Below are 18,087 nucleotides of genomic sequence, written 5' to 3' on the forward strand. Positions count from 1 at the left end.
ACTCTGCACAGAAGATACCCCATCCGAGAATTGAATCAGGGAACCTCATGCTGTGAGGTGAAAGTGCTATCTGCTATGCCGTCATGCTGCCCTCCTAATTGCATGCAAGTAAATATGATAAACCATAGCAGTTTGATTATAGGCAATTTCTCTCCTGAGAATGTTGTTGCAGTTTTAAGGATATGATGAGGTATTTGCCTTTTAAAATTAAATGCACACAATTCAGACCACACACACACACACACACACACATATATATATATATATATATATATATATATATATATATATATATATATATATATATATACTATTGCATTTATTCAGTATTATCATTTAAAAGTTTAGGGATCCTGTTAGCAGTATATAATAAGTTATAGACTAGATACCAGCCAGAGTTTATGACCTGGAACTAAAAGAACTGATCAAGTATTTCTGCCTATTTCATGACAAGATTATTGAAACAACATATGTTAAATAACCACTGTTTCAAAAGCATGGTATTGTTACATATAGCTTTCAAAGGTCAGCTTTGCTTGTTGGTGGGACTGCAGTAACATTAATAAGGTATTTAAACTATATGAATAATTATCAGTTAAAGGTGTATCAAGTATGGCAATAAACTTGATGATGCAATGAAAATAACAAATGTAAGAGCAAACTAGCCCAATCCAGTCCCAAAAAAAACTGTTCTTGCCAAAGGCATTGACAATCTCAGTTTACCTGCTCATTAGGTATCCTGACAGTAATAGTGATAAATCTTGTCCCCGCATTCCAAATCAAAGTTCATATAGTGTCAAGAGGGAAACATGCGTGGGCACATTTCCAAATCAGTTAGTTCTTAAAGAAAAAAAAAGTGATTATAGGAATAGAATGAAATAATAAAATAAATAAACTGCAAGCTGACAGAAAACCTTCAAATATGTTTTGCTGTCTACTGGTATGGATGAATATAATGTCATTTTCAGCTTAAATATATTTTTCCAAATCTATTATTCAGGTGAGGTGCCTCACAAACTCTCAAAAAAATAAATAAATAAAAAGTATAAAGGGTGATATGAAGGTTTATACAGAACAAAAATATATAAAATAAGTCTATTTTTCATAGTGATGTAAAATAGGAAAAGCTGACTCAGTAAGACCAGGAAAAGCAAATGTTTCCTATCTTCTTTTATGCTTTGTTGTCCTGGTGGTTTGTATTAAAGTTAATTTAATTTTAAAACACATTATATTGGTTTATTGTACTAGTTAAAGTACATAGGTTAGTCACAATGCTGCAGTTACTGCTGTGATCTTCTATATAATAAAAGTAATAGCTCATGCTCAAGTTATACAGTAGAAGCAGTTACCTATGTAACAGTACAATCTATGAGTAATGACAGTTTGGCGGAAAATGGTCCATAGTTCTATGGTTTATACACAACAATCCTCACAGTCAGAAAGCTAATCATCTCTCTTAAATTGGGCTAGAGGATATACTTCTTTATTCTGACAACTGTACAAGAAAGATTTGTGAAACTAAAGTCACTATTAAGATGAAACTTGAAATGTCGTAGAGAGCTTAGGGGTCAGTGTTAAGTGGGGCTGTACTCACTATTGGGAAAATGCTTGCTTTTGTAAAACATTCTAATGAACATCTTTTTTGAGAAGAGTGAAGGAGTTGGCATCTGAAGATCAGTGGAATTAGATGTTATCATCATAATTTCGACAATGATTTCTGTGAGTAATCACTTACTTGAAAAACATTGTCGAAATTAACTTTATCAAATGAGCATGACAATGAATTAAAAAAATGAACTGTTGACATTTTTTTGAACTTACCTCAATGCCCGGTGCCATTCACAACACATTTAGTAGGGGGGAAACTCCCCCACACCCCCGCCAATTATAAATGCTAACTCCGAGGACGCACTACAGTGAAGGATGCCGAACTCACAAAAGTGCAAATGCGCACTGGCATTCGCTCATTTGTGTATTTAGCACCTTTTCGTAAAATTTGCATTCACAATTTTGGGATGTGGCAGCACTCCTTTCGCAAATAATCGCTCAAACCTGTACACACAGTGTATATATATATATATATATATATATATATATATATATATATATATATATATATATATATATATATATATATATATATATACATTTCACTATGATTAACTTCTCGTTCAATCAATTAATCAGTAGTTCAGACTTTACCAGGATTCGTGAAAACCATTTTTGACAGTGAAGATGTTATTTTTCAGTTAATCTGTCAGCTTCGTTCAATCACCAATCTAATAATTTCAAACACCAATAGTCATGACTAGCAACAATCAGTTATGAATCATCTTGCAATTACATGAAAGGGATGAACAGCATACCATCTGCATCAGCATCATTGGTGGGGTGCCTACCTGCCTTCCCACTACAATATGTTTTTCTACTCCCCCACCAGTAAGATTTAAGTGGAACACCCACCTGTTACTTAACTGCTGAGGGCCATCCCCCAAGATATTCACCTTTGTTAGTTTACAAATATCATATTCACATACTTTTCATGTTATTCATGATTAATTTACTGGCTAGATTTCCATCACCAGGACAGACTAAGAAAAGATCTTCCCTGAACTAGTATTACATTTTGCCACATGGATTAAGGAGGTTTAGGCTCCCTTCAGGAGAATAGCTTTCTTTCTGCACCCGTTTAGAAATAATTTGCCTATCAGGCTAAATTATCTTATTTGCATGTCTGCCTGTCTTTCTCCTGCAGATGCCAATTCCATATTTAATTTCTAAACCTGTTAACTTATAATATGATCTACCTCACTTCACTATTTTTATACATTCATAGATAAACATGCAGATAAAGATGGATACATGCATATGCACACACACACACACACACACATGCACACACGCACACACACACACACACACACACACACACACACACACACACACACACACACACACACACACACACACACACACACACACACACACACATAAATAAATAAATAAGACTACCCAGATGATGAAGTTGCTGATGCAAACAAAAGGATAGCAAAATAAACACTGGCAAATCCCTCTATGTACACACAGAAATGTCCTAAAAGAATGCAACTAAACCAAAAAAAAAAAGTAAAAAACATACTTTTTTGAAGGGGGCAAGTCACTCTGCTCTCCTCCACATCCCCTGCCAATTATATATGCTAACTCCAAGACTGCACAGTCCAGAGACAATGAGCATATTCCCCAGCCATGAGAACTTTTGATTCCAAGGGGATGCAGTATCTGCCTGCCTGGGATGACATGGTCGACAGGCCTCAAAACTTTGCCAGAGATGGCCTTCACCTGTCACCTCTGGGTTTCTGGATCAGGGATCAAGAGTATTGCCTCTCCCATTGTGCCTTTTTTAGGCAATGTCCCAAAGACAAACCTTCCAACATAAAATATCTGTCAAAAAGCAAATTGAAGGTCATGCTGCTTAATGCTAGGAGCCTAAACCTGAAAATGGACTCACTTGGAAGCCCTCCTTGCACTGCAGAGAGCACCCCTGCCTTTTCAGGCTATTCCTCATTCCACACATTCTGACCCCAAAATGAGGTCGGGAAGACTAAGGGTGATGGAGTCTCTGTCTTCATCAAGGATAGGCACACCTCCAGACTGGTTTTCCAGCATGATGCACCGGAACTACTCCAGGTACAACTGACAGTTGGCAAGGCAACCCTCCAAGTTATTGCTAGCTATAGACCCACCTCCATGACTCAGGACTCCCACTCCTCTTACCTGGATCTACTAGACTCCATCAAGGTACCCCCTAACACCCTGATCCTTGGTGACTTCAACTACCCCACCATAGACTGGGTGAACTATTCTTGCACTAACGCACTGTCTCAATGATTCCTTGACTTCATCAGTTCTAATGCACTAGACCAGCTTGTCTCATCCTCCACAAGTTCAGATAACATTCTGGACTTGGTTCTCACCAACATGGGTGCCTGCTGTACCACTCACATAGTATGTCCTTCCCTGGTTAGATCAGATCAACGGACTGTCTCATTCAAAGTTTCTATCCCACCCAACCCCCCCAGCTTATATTAAGCTAAAAAACTTCTCAAAAGCTGACTACAACCTCCTAAGGGAGAGTATCTGTAGCTTCACACCATCGCCCCCTCCAGAGGATGCAAACAACTATGCTGAACAGTACACCAATGCCTCTACTACAAGGATGCCACAGCTGCCACAGTTACTCCTATAGTATGTTGTCCTCTAAAGTGTTCACACTTTATTCCTGGAACTATTACCTGCAGCAGCAGCTGCAGCCTGTACCACACACATCTCTATATAATAGCAGCTTCTACAGACCTACCCTCTGCGATGACATAGTCTCCTCACTTCAGTAATGTGCAGCACAACATATCAGAAGGGGCTTGTAATCTACATGGAGGCCTTTTATCTTGTAGAGTGGTTGCATGTCATTCATTGGCTGATGATACTGCAAATCAGCTGTGTTGCCGGAAATTAGCATTTCAGAAACACAGATTGGTTAAGAGGCAATCACCTGCCAATCAGAAGCATGGTAAAAGGCAAACATGCTGGCTATGGGGAACCATTCTATATGAGACTTTCTGTACAAAGAACATGCATTTTAAAAAAAACTAAATATCACCACATATCAAGGGAGGAGTGTTGCACTCCAGCAGGTATGTAAACTTTTTGTTTACAACAGGATGCAGATGTGTTAATATACTTACAGGGAATAGGGATTAGAGCATTAAGCCTTTCTTAGAGCCTTGATAATGACATGTCATTGATATCCAGATTTGTTATACCTGCAGAGGACGTACAATACATCAAGGGTGGAATGCTTTTTGTCAATGTGCACATTGGTTTCTTGGGACTTTCCTTTTATAGTGGTTGTAATAGCACACTGCTATTTCTTTAGCATTGTTATTTTGATATATTATCCAGGGGGTGTTGCACATAGGTAACAGACTCCAGTGTTAGCTGAATGATCATAGAGCAGTATCTGTCATGGCACACACAGGAATAGCTGACTAGTGCTAGTATCTTAGTTGCATCCACACACTTGGTATGTTTGCACACTGTGGAATATGACATGTCTGAGCAAGCAGTGAATACTGCCAGTCATTCTGTTCTTTCTGTATCTCTACATAATGTACTTCCATGTATGTGATCCTGACATGTATTCTCATTCTGCTATCTTTCAGGACACATGTATCCAAGACACTGTGCACCTTTCATAGATGCAGAGAATGAAATTATACTTGAAGGTCTCCTGAAACACCATGACCTCCTACTGTCCGGGGGAAGGCAAAACAGGGAACAGCGTGCAGCATTGTGGGCTGACCTTGTCCATGACGTGAATGCTACAGGTTTTAGAGCAGGACATATGAGCAGGTTCGACATTGCGCAATGGACATGATGTCAAACCTGCTCATATGTCCTGCTCTGATGTAGCCTGGAATTGTGGCATCACCGGTGGGGGGCCCTGCAGTGGAATTACCACTCTCAGCCACTGAGGAATTCCTGGCTAACCTAGGCACTAACGACAGCTCCCAGGCATCCATCACACCATACATCATAGATGTTTGCACCACAGTTAACATGGCAGATGAGCGTGCGGGTAAGCTTAGTTTGATCAGCATTGCAATACTGTAGCACTCAGTGTGTCAGAGTGTACCTACTCTTATGTCATTGTCACTTCTGTGTTCTTTGTGGGGGGAAGGGTGTAAATGCAATTTGACTCTCCTGCTCAGATGTTGACCGATATAATAATTAACATAATAGCTACTGTAAATGTGAGATATATGGATGTATTACCTTGTTGTGGTGTAACATACAGTGGTACTGACATTACCTCTCCCTCTACTTTACACAGGTCCATTGGGCATTGGATAAGGCCATGGTCCTGCTCCTGGTAAGCACAACACTGTTTTGTTATAGATGTAGGTTTACAGAAATGCAATCCCTTAATTGTCAGCCCAGCCCTGCTGCCTGGAGTGCTGTACTGTCGGTATGATTGCCAAATACACAGATATTTTATGACTGTATGCATGTTACAGTCATATGTATGCCTTGTAGGTGAAACCACATTGATAGAAGTGACAGTATTTTGAGGACATTGCAGACTGCCTTATATGTCAAGTGTGCAGAGTCTTCACAAATGACAAAAGTGTACCTCATTGTTGTTGATGAGAATCCTGTGTACAGAGCTTTTATTTACAAGTAACTACAGCTGTTTGTGGGGCTAGTAATGTCCTCTTGTCCTACTATATGAGGTTGGGGTTTCAACAGGTCTGTAATAGTGACATCAGCGTATATAGCTCTACATTTATTGCAACATAGTACTGCAGAGCATAATAGTGGAGGTATTACTGTACTGCTTTTTGATCTGTTCTCATAGGTGATGAGGAATTGGTCACTGTCCCCTACACAACCTGATGTCAGTGTTTCCTCAGACTCTGGTGATGATGGTGACCACAGTGAAACACAGGTGGGGGTTGCAGGGGCTGAATATATCCTAGAGGGTGACATCACTTTTCTGTCCTCATTGCCACCACACACAGTCAGTTTGCCTACACATACCCAGTCCCCAGAGGCCACAGATATTGGACAGTCAGAGTGTGGGGACATTGAACAGGAAAGTGTGTCAACTATGGCTCCAGTAAGTGTAGACACTGGCCATAGCCAGACACCTGGAGAGGTTCCACACAGATGGATTGATAGGAGTGCTCACAGGAGGCCTGCTCAGCATCCACCACCTGTTGCAGGTGTCACATCATGGTTCACTTGAAATATGTTTTGGGCTGTTATGGAGGCACAGACACATTCTAAAAGGAACTCTAGATGTATGCTCAGGGTTATGGATGCAGCAGTCTGACATCCATGACTGCCTTCACTGCATTGGTGACACCATGTATTGGTTCACTGATGCAATGGATAGAAGGTGGGCCAAGACAGTGTCTGTCTTGGAATGTACGGTGTTTGTGCTGGAACATGTGGTTAGAGTTGAGCATCGGCTTTGAGGATGTAGGTCAGCAACCCCATCTGCTGAGAGCCCACGTGGTCATGCACAATCACACTCCCATAGTGGCAGTACATGCAGTGCTGCAGAGGGGAGTGTGCTGTCCACACCAAGAGATGGCAGGCCATGGGATCATGGTCCTGGGCATTCTCATGGATGATACAGTCCCAGTAGACAGCAGTCACCATCAAGTACTAGCACCGCTTCTGACCTTAGACATGGTGGTGCCAATGCAACTCCTGGGAGAGCCAGCTCCCACGTTTGGGCCCAGAGACGGGGAAATATCAGCTCAACAATGAATGGTTCAAAGATGTCCAACATGCACACATGTAGGGCTAGCACTGAGCTTGATTGTGTACACGCACACACTCACATCACTGTCAAATGCAGGTCACATACAGACACACACGGCACAGTTCCATGGTCTATCTTGCCTGCATCCCTTCCTGGCTCCCACACATGCTGTCAACCTTTTGGGTCAGCTTAGGCCTCCTGCACCCCCACACAACACCCTGTGCAAGAAATGATACCTGTGCCACATCCCTGTATTTCTCATCATTGATGTAGGGAAATGAAAGTATGTTTCTGGTGCACAGGGTGACTATGTAAATTAACATGTACTTGTGTAATGCATTGTTTAGCCATGCCACTTGTAGTGGTTACTGACAAATACTGTATACTGACATTTGTAATGAGTAAGCCACAAAATGTCATGTACCTTATATTGTATGGTGTTGTAATGGCTATATACTTACACAATGAAAGGTGTGTCATGGACCTGTTTATTTTTCTACTTCGGGATTCTGTTGGGGACACCTATGGACACATATCAGCAAGACAGTCATAGGCATCACAGCACAGGATAGACTGTCAGTACAGAAGAAAAATGTCCTCAGCAAGGTACAGCAATATAGGTGCATGGCTCCATAAGTCCATATGTGTGCAACAGGCTGACAGACAATGGCTACATTCAGCATATTCATGCATCCCTAATCTGTGAAAAGGTCTGATACCCATGGTAAGTGCCACCAGGGTGTTGGGAGCTAACACAGCTACAAGCTGTGGGGTTGATGATGACCCATCTTTAAATTTCCTGTGTCTAGTACAGACATTGGTCCGACAACAGCTATGATTGTCAAGTTTTTCATCCCATGGTGTAACCTACATATGAAGTGTGTCACAGCAGATGCATGCTTCACATACAAAGGGGGCCTTTTACATATAGGATGTACTGTCTGTATGACATACCTGTCTCTCCAACATGTAGAATTTATACCACAGTGATGGTGTAGGTGTGTAGGACAGGTAAGACATGTGTTAGTCCTGTCACAGATATGTGGGGTGGTACACAGTGGGATCTGACACCTCCATGTATGGCAGCCATCCACATCCCCTACAAAGGATTTATGAGACAGAATACACATGTATGGTCTTGACACGGACTCCATAGGACATGTTATCTCCAATGTGTATTGTAGTACCACGGAACCTGGGTGGTTAATACAGTTGAAAGATATGCCTGTGCAGTGACATAGCAAGGGTGCCATTGTACACAATGATAGGTGTGATGAGTGCCACATTCAGTATGGCAATGACAGTCTAGGAGTTACATCACAGACCTATCTGTTTATGATGTACAACACTGAATGCAACCCCGCATCTCACTGACCACTGAATGTCACAGGCTACATTTCTCCCTGTGCTCATACATCCATGAATAATGGCTAAACTGTGAGTGGTGTGCAGACACTACTATATTTTCCAGGGGTAGATGACTTTCCAAAGGATAGTATTGTGCAGTTGTTGGCATTTAGTATTTATCAGTGGCTCAGACCACAACTGAATGTGTATCTTGGCTCATCCTGGATAACTGTTAGTTCTGTGTGGGATTCAGTGACAGATCCTGATATGCAATCACTTGCTAATGTAGTCAGTCAGAGGGCACTTACAGTGGCTGTGACTGTAGAGATGGAATGGCTAGAAGAGTTATGCCATCAGTGATATCTGGGGATATCCACTGGTGACTGATGTCTTTGCAACTTAGGTCTCCCAATGCTATCTTCCCAGATTGTGACTGTCGGACACTTGCCTACCCACCAACTGACATAATACTTGGTAGATAACCTACACAGTTTCCAGCAAGGCCTGCTGGCCTAATATTGCCAAACACCTTGTCAGACCATGTTAGAAGAGTGAGTAATATTTGTGTCATCCATTGCATAGTGTAACACTCAATTGGGCCCACCAGTTAGAGTGAGTAGGCATGATTTGGTTTTGAGCATAACAAATGGCGTGTGGTCAAGTGTCAGAAGGTGTATGACAGTGTTACTGCTCGTATCCATGCTAACCCCTTTCATGGCATTTCATGTCACATGACTCAGAGATCCAGGGACACTGCTTAGCACTACATGCTAGTTGTCCTTCATGCAACTAAGTATTGGAGTTGCTTCCAGCATGTTCCAAGAAGTGAGTCATCCAAGGTGTGTGTACAGAGTGCAGACAAACACATTAGGGAAGTGTAATATGTATACCCTTTGAAGGTAAAGTGGGGGTTTTAAACAGGTATTCTGCAGTGGGACACTACCCAAGCAGTGTGTACAAGAAGGAGACAATTACTTTGTGAAGACTGTGGAAAGCAGGGGAGTCCACAGAATTGCTGGTGCCTGGCAAGTACTAATGCTGGTCTCACCGACACCACTCTCACATAGGATACTGTGCTCCAATACATTTTCTGTCATAATACGCAAAACGGTACTACAAAGGCCATGACAACAAGCAAGGTACAGCTTGTTTGTTCGTTCACATAGCTGTCCCACAGCATGAAAGCCTCTGTATGCTTCACATACCCTTTTCCAAGTAGATGCCTTGATTAGCAACCTGGGCAATCAGTTGGCTTTTGCATGTGTTATGCCATCTGTTCCAGGGTTGGTGGTATGTCACCAGGGAACTGACAAGAGGGGGATTAGTACCACTGCTGTAGTGATACAATATAATGTACAATGTCCACTGACATAGATGTCCAGTTTTTCTGCAACAATCATGACACTACCGGTGAGCCATCATAGGTGACACTTTCACAGCACATCATTCATCTTGCCCTTCAACACATTACTGGTGCATATTTGCATTACATGGCTGTGAGGTCTACTACAGTGGACTGGCCGACTTTGGCCAATGTATGTCCACCTGCCACATGTTCTAGGGATGTCATACTGTACAGTTATATACCTGATGCACATGTCTGTGTTCCCATATCATATCACACAACAACCAGTGTGCTGTCTAGTTAGTTGACAGTTATAGTATGCTTGCAAGGCCAACGTAATGTCAGAAAAGTTGAACAAGTCCACTATGGATGCACCGGCATCCACATCTTCACTGCAAGGTGTGTCTAAAACACTGTATATCAGGGTGTCAACTCCAAAAGTGTGACAGCATGACCCTACCTTTGCAGGACCTGCTGGTAAGGTGTTGGGAGTATCCCCACCCCACTACTCATATGACACACAAACACAACATATGACAGATGTGATTGCATTTCAAACTTTGCTGCCATGGTGTCTCCAACAGCAGTCATTATATATGGAAATAAGCATTATTCCAACATGCACAGCTCACATCCTGCACCACCTACACCCACATCAAACACACTTGCATGTGTGCAGCTCCTTACCAGACATATATCCAAACAGAGACCTCAGAACATCCTGCCTCTGGAGTGTACAGTACACATAGTTCTGCATGCACCACTCTCTCATGGGTCAAACAACAGAGGCAAACCACAAAATCACATCTCATAGTCAGAGGTGATTACATTGTGAGACACATTGATGTCTGTGTCAAGTGGCTACATATGGGACAGATGACAGATAGCTGTCTGTGAGTTGAAACAATAGGCCTTACCAATCATTGTCGCAAATCAAGGGATATCAGTTAACATAATGTTGGCATCATAGTTCCTGCAGGTGTCTATGACCAGGGACATACGTCACCAGCCTGTACGCAGACACATAACTGTTCTAAGCCAGTCTGTTTCTCTCGGGGGTGTATGCATACCTTGCGGCTACATTTGACACTCACCTGGGAAAAGGCTCCATACACACAGAAATTGATGGAAGTCAATTATTGCCTTGGTGTGCGATGCCGTTGTCATGGGATCTCCTACATGTCTCCCTGGGATGCCTTGCCCAACATACATTAATGCTTCACCAGTGATGGCATTCATTTCTCTCCCCTGAGATTTGGAGTAATGGCCATGACTACTGACACCCCACAATGCAAATTAGATGCACTGTTCAGGGAAAAGTTAAAAATGAGAACACCATCTTTATACAATATCGTGGTTATGCTGCCACACAGTAGGTATGGCAACACTGAACCCCACTATGTGGAATGTGTCCCCACCCTGGATTGTGCAGACGTGCACAATCAAAGACATCTGGTTCAAGGCTGTGGACAGCACCACAGCCATACCAGACTACATGCCCATCCACTTCTTCAGACCTCAATATGACAGTGTTCAAGGTAATGCAGTTGGTGTATACATACTCATTAAGGATGGATATACATCCAGATTTTGTGAAACATTGTGATTTCCCAGAGACACTGCAGTTGCCATTCAGTACTGGAAAGGCACATAATCAAGAAACAGCTGGCTACAGTAGCAGCTCCATGTATCCAGACACCCATTGTGCAAATTTGTATGTACATGTGTCTTCCAAAATATATCAGTACACCATGTTGTGGGGTGGCATTAAGTGACCACCAGCTGTGTTGCTTAGTTGTGCTGCAGCCCAGTTGCCCAAAAATTAGTCTATGTCCTTAACTTCTATCTCCTGGGTCAGTGCCGTGACATCCCTCCAACGGGAACCATCATATTCCTAGGTTCATAGGTCCATAGGTGTTTACTAGGCTAACAACCAAAATGGCCTTTTTATGCCTAGCTATACATCCTGAATCTCTGACAATGACATTCCTTACAATCTGTCCCATAACTTCCATATCTACAGAGCAGGCCATAAATGGCCTTTCTGTGGAGGATACACAGCATCTATTGGACATGCTAACATCCCAGGCTGCATCCTACATGGGATGTGTCATAGATTACTAATACCATTGGGAACACCTTGCAATCATACTGAAGCCACTGGCTAAACGCCAGCTGACTGGAGAAGGACAACTGTTAAATCCTTGCACAGAGGTTTTGAATGCACTGACCAGCAAACCTATAGATCTCTTTCTCTGAGTATCTATATCTGTATGGCCATAGAGGCAATCATCATGGAGCTGATCAGCATACATATATGTGATCTACACACAGATGACTGTACATAGTTTGAATGTCTGACAGGGAGCTCACCACTGTTAAATGTGGTGGCCATTTCTGAGGCAGTCATGAAGGACCTGGGTGAGGGGACATCAGGGCATACAACCCCCTGGGCTGAGCCAAGTCATCTGACTATATCCCCCCTCAGGCATCATGCACAAAGCACCCATTTAGGCATCCATGGTACTATCATTATAGGGGTCAGTTAGTGGCCCATTGATGACACACATACTCCATAGGGACATGTGCCTCCAATAGCTGATCTGTAAGCAGCAGTACTCAACAGGCTCAGTCCTGGGACCTCTATTGCTTGGAATCCATTTACCTATGATACAAGTGAATACTGACTGTCTGTGGCTAACAATGTTGGCTGATGCCTGAAAAGTGTGAGCACTCATGGAGTCTGTGAGTTATGTCAATACCCTACAAGAGGGTATTGATGATCAGATGCCTGTTGATATAGTAATGCCCATAAACTCCATGTAAATATATATGTAGTGTCATTTCTATCACTAACACCTATGCACCTGGTAAGTAGGGCATCAGTCACAACAGGTGATGTACATACTCAGGGGTGAAGGAACTGGGCATACAGACCTGGCCACACAGGTTTACATCTAATGTGCCTGAGATTACCATGTCTCCCCAATTGCATAACAGGAATAATGTGTCATAGCTGAGGGTACAATCACCTGTAATTGACATACTCATAACCTTTGTGTACTCTTCTTTCAGCATGCCAATAGCTGAGTGCAATGGCCTTTGGTAATGGACCTTTCCAAGCAGTACTGGCACTTGCACACAACAGTATAATCCCTCACAAAGGAACTTCATGTTCTCAGCATGTGTTCAATGCGGATCATCTAAAATGAGTGTCATTGTAGCCTGTAGCATATAGACTATTCAGAGGTGATCACTGCCTTGCATACAGAGCAATGTGTGAAGGTGCTTGACTGTAAATGCTGCATATTTGTAGGTGGCATAGTACATGGATTAATCACTGTAAGGACATTAACCTAGTATGTGACATTAATAATACATGCTAGTGGGAGAGATTTGTCTAGCATAGTTTATCCCACCTATGCAACATCACCTGGCTAATGGCAAGCAGAGCACCTCCGTGCACCTCAGCACATGCCATCTGTATTATTTTCTGGGTGACTGTCATTTCACCACAGGGCTCCTGCCTGTGTCACTCCAAGTGGCCGGCAGTGAGATTAGAATCCCTCCCTATCTAGTCTTTCCCATTACAGATCACAGCACTTATTGCATTTGCCACAGCTTAAATCAGTGGCTGCCGTGACAGCTGGTAGTCTTAAGGTAGATGACATCATCAAACCTTGTAGAACAGGGCAGTTTGGAAGCCAGCAGCAACTTAAAGGGCCAAAAAGCATATAACCATTGCAATTTGTTAGCCAATGAGGGTTTCTCAGTTGTTTTTCAGGGGGATACACACACACACACACACACACACACACACACACACACACACACACACACACACACACACACACACACACACACATGCAACACGTTGCCTGCAGTGAGATTAAAACCCCTACCTATCTAGTCTTACACACAATAGATCACAGTATGTATGGCACACACCATGGCGTAAGTCAGATAATACAGTCTTAAGGTAGGTGACATCATCAGACCTTGTAGAAGAGGGCAGTTTGGAAGGCAGCAGGAACTTATAGGGCCAAAAATTGCATAACAATTGCAGTTTGTTAGTCAATCGGTTTTCTCAGTTGTTTGTCAGGGGGATATACATAAACAGACACACACACACACACACACACACACACACACACACACACACACACACACACACACACACACACACACCAAGTGGCCTGCAGTGAGATTAGAACCCCTACCTTTTTAGTCTTACACACCATAGATCATAGCACTTATCACACACACCACTGCTGATATCAACTTTATATGTGATTGCAGGCAAACAACTTGTGAATTGCACAAACTAGGCTTGTGCTGCACAACATCAATGGCATGCAGAGTGATATTTTTTTTCATACTGTTATCTGCATCTAGTATCCTAGCAGTGAGATAACTGTTATTATCCTAGCTGTGTCTACACTTACCAGTATGCCCATATGTGGGTGTTTACACTTTGATGGGCAAGCCTGTGATCAAGGACAATGTGCCATGTCCATACGTGCATAGACAACATTATACATTACACCACCTGCTCACCTGTTGCTGTCTATGTGGTGACACCCAGCAGGCACAGGTGTCTGTAGGTAAGTGCATTATGTACTGTTGAGCCCTTACTTTGGATCCTTTGAGCAACATTATAGATGTGTGATAGAGCAGCTTTACTCACCAGAATTAGTGTATGTCAGACAATACAGACATCCACACACATATTTCTGTATATAACAGGGATGTATATTTAAATGTAGCTCTGTGTGTGTGTGTGTGTGTGTGTGTGTGTGTGTGTGTGTGTGTGTGTGTGTGTATTTGTGTTATGTATATATATGGGGAAAGACTGAGATGTATGGTTTTATATATGTATATAAATATATATATATATATATAGGTATATATCCATTTGAAAATACATAGAGATACATATACTATGTATGTGAGAGAGCGATAGTGACAGACAGATATGTATACATATATGTTTCTATGTATAGACATACCTTACATAACAGGTCATTTTGATTAAGAGGCAACAGGATTGTGCTCAGTTTAACTAAGTGTATGGGCATGCCCAGTAGGACTGTCAGTAGTTATAAAGTGACTCCAGGCCACACCTACCTGTACTCCAGTCCGGGATTTTGTGTGTTACCCACACTGACATCTGTCCCTATTTCTGCAGTACTGTACTTTACTCAAAATGTCCATGGCATTCTCTCTAGCTGTCTGATGTAATTAATATGTGACAGACGTTCATAATGTTACAGCACACATGGACTGACAGTCTGTGAAAACACCAACATAATAATACCGCACATGCAAAAAATGATGTGGTCATTTCCAGATCTGGACCATCAATGGCATCACCCATGATAACTCCCCTAGTCCACTGAGCCACACAAGCTGCCAGCCAAAGTAGTCATTCATCAACACAGTCAACAGCATACATATGTACATTGTTATTCCTGCATTAAGACATACCATGTGTGCTCAATTTCTATGTTACTGCCCTGAGTTTGCCTGGATTGCTTATGTACCAGTGATGACACTGTTAAAGTGGTTATATGGGTAAACTACTGTGTTGGGTGTGGGGGAGCAATACTACATGATCTACTGGGATGCACAGTAGTCCAACTATCATGTAACCCCACTGTTTAACATCTCCCTTGACTGATATAGACCATATTCCAACCATGAGGCCTAATGAATATTAAGGAACACATACTAGTGGATTTGGTAGCTGTAGTCCAATGTGGATCTTACTTGTGTCCAAATAGCCCACTATATTTACTTGCATAAAATGCAACAAATCCATACATACAATAGCATATTATAATAATCCTTACAAGTAGTGTGTAAGTTAGGGATTTACCTTGTGAATGCAGCAGTTGACAGAACTGTACTTCAGGGCTGACTCTGTCTGATGCAAGCAGTACACAACCAATACATAGATAGGTACATAGGATCATAGGAAGTCACTAGGCTATTGGCCCTGAGGCTCTTACAAGCCTAGCCAAGAATTTAGCCCATGTTCCAACAAGTCAGCACCCTATGCCACTGTCAAGCAGGAACACAGGTGGAATCCCAGGGGTGTATTTTCTTTTCCCCATCCAGTTATCCAGGTTGCACTTAAAATGGTTTAATGAGGTACTCTGCTTTATGTGGGGAGGGAGTCTATTCCACAAAAGAGATTGTCTCTGGGACACCAATCTGTCCCACCAGCAAGTACTATTGATGTCACAGACCAGGTTGAGGTCACGTGTGTGGGTTACTCAAGTGGAGATTGACTTGCAGATATTCAGCAGTGTCATCAGGGTGGGGTCTGAGATTGCATTGTATGCCAGGCAGAGGATACCTCTGAAGAGTCTGTAGGAGACTGCATAGAGGAACAGGGCTTCTAACCTATATGTATAGGGTAGATGTTTGAGGCCCTGGATTCTCTGGGTGAGAACCTCTGAGGTGTCTCCAGCTGCTGCATGTGCTTTGTGAGGTACATGCCAAAAGGGGCATTGTACTCAATAATGGGTCTTATAAGGGAAGAATACAGGGATGTTATGACCACTTTTTCCCTGGATGAGATACCCTTACTAATGAGGTGGGCCATGTAGAAAGCTTTCTGTACAATGGAGAAAATATGGTGGTCAAATGTCAGTTTTCTATCAACCTGGGTGCCCAAGTCCCTCATGACTCATTGGGTGCTTAGTGTCTTATTATCAATGTGATAATCTGTGGGGACGTCATTCTCCCCAAAAGAGATGATGATGATGCATTTTCTGGCATTCAGTTTGAGGCCATGTTTCTGGCACCAGTCATTTGTTTGGGTGAGACCCTCTTGGAGGATGTCCACATCAATAGGGGAACTGATGACAGCACCCAGCTTGCAGTCATCCGCAAACTTGGTCAGCCATAGCCCACTAGATTTGGCCTGCACCTCTGAGAAGTATATCCCAAATAGCAGAGGCCCCAAGACCAATCCCTGTGGTACATCACTTGTTACGAGTCTACTACTTGACATGGCTTCCCGTAATTTGACTAGGTGAGTCTGGTAGCATATGGTTTGATGCCTAGTTGAGAGAGTTTATCTATTATACCTAAGTGGGGAATAGTATCGAAGGCCTTGGCCAGGTTAAGGTAGGCTGTGTGCACCTTCTTCCCCTTGTCTGTGGCCTTGGTGACTGTCTTAAAGGAGTCGACCAAATTTAACAGGCATGACCTCCCCTTGACAAAATTAAACTGTGTGGGATCAAGTGTCTGTAGGTTGCCAATGTCCTTGTTATTGAGGTCCATAATAATCTGTTCCATGGCCTTGCAGATCAGGCTAGTTGTACTGTTGGGTCTATAATTTCCTGGATTGGTAGATGCTCCACATTTGTGCAAAGGGAAGACAGCAGCTGTCCTCCACTCAGCTGGGATGAAGCTGGTACTCAGGCTTTGGTTGAATAGGGTGCCTAATGGTGCTGCAAGTTCCTGCCTGACATCATGTAGGATGCAGCCCAGGATGTTATCGGGTCCCATGGAGGCTGTATTTTTTGTCTTTGAGAGGTCAGGTGATGACTTGCTCCCTAGAGTTAAGTGGAGGGGGGAAGGTACCAGAATGCCCTGTTTTACTGATGGAGGGACAGAGGAGTGAAGTTTTCACTGAACCTGTCTGCCAGCGGGTTGGCTTTATCTACAGGGTTTGTGTATGTGGTGTCCTTGACCACCAGTTCTGAGCAGATCTGGGTGCTTCCTTTGAGAGTGCGGACATATGTGAAGAAAGTCTTATGATTGTCTTTAGCAGATGTGGCCAGTTTGGACTCAAAGTTTGCTTTGAAGGATTTGACCAGTGCTCTTATTTTCTTGTTCAGGCTAAGAAGAGATTGTTTCCAATTAAACACCTGCTCCTTCTTGGTCCTGAACAGCAATTTTTAACTTTTATCATAGAGTTTATTTATTGTAGATGTCCACCAGACAGGTTTACTCTTCCTTGAGGAGGAGGATTTCATCCTGTCTGGTATTCCTGATTCCATGCAGCTATATAAATGCTCATATAGTACATTGGTGTAAATTTGGATATTTG

Source organism: Protopterus annectens, chromosome 8.part0 (genome assembly GCF_019279795.1).
Source record: "Protopterus annectens isolate FY-2018-M chromosome 8.part0, PAN1.0, whole genome shotgun sequence".
Lineage (NCBI taxonomy): Eukaryota > Metazoa > Chordata > Ceratodontiformes > Protopteridae > Protopterus > Protopterus annectens.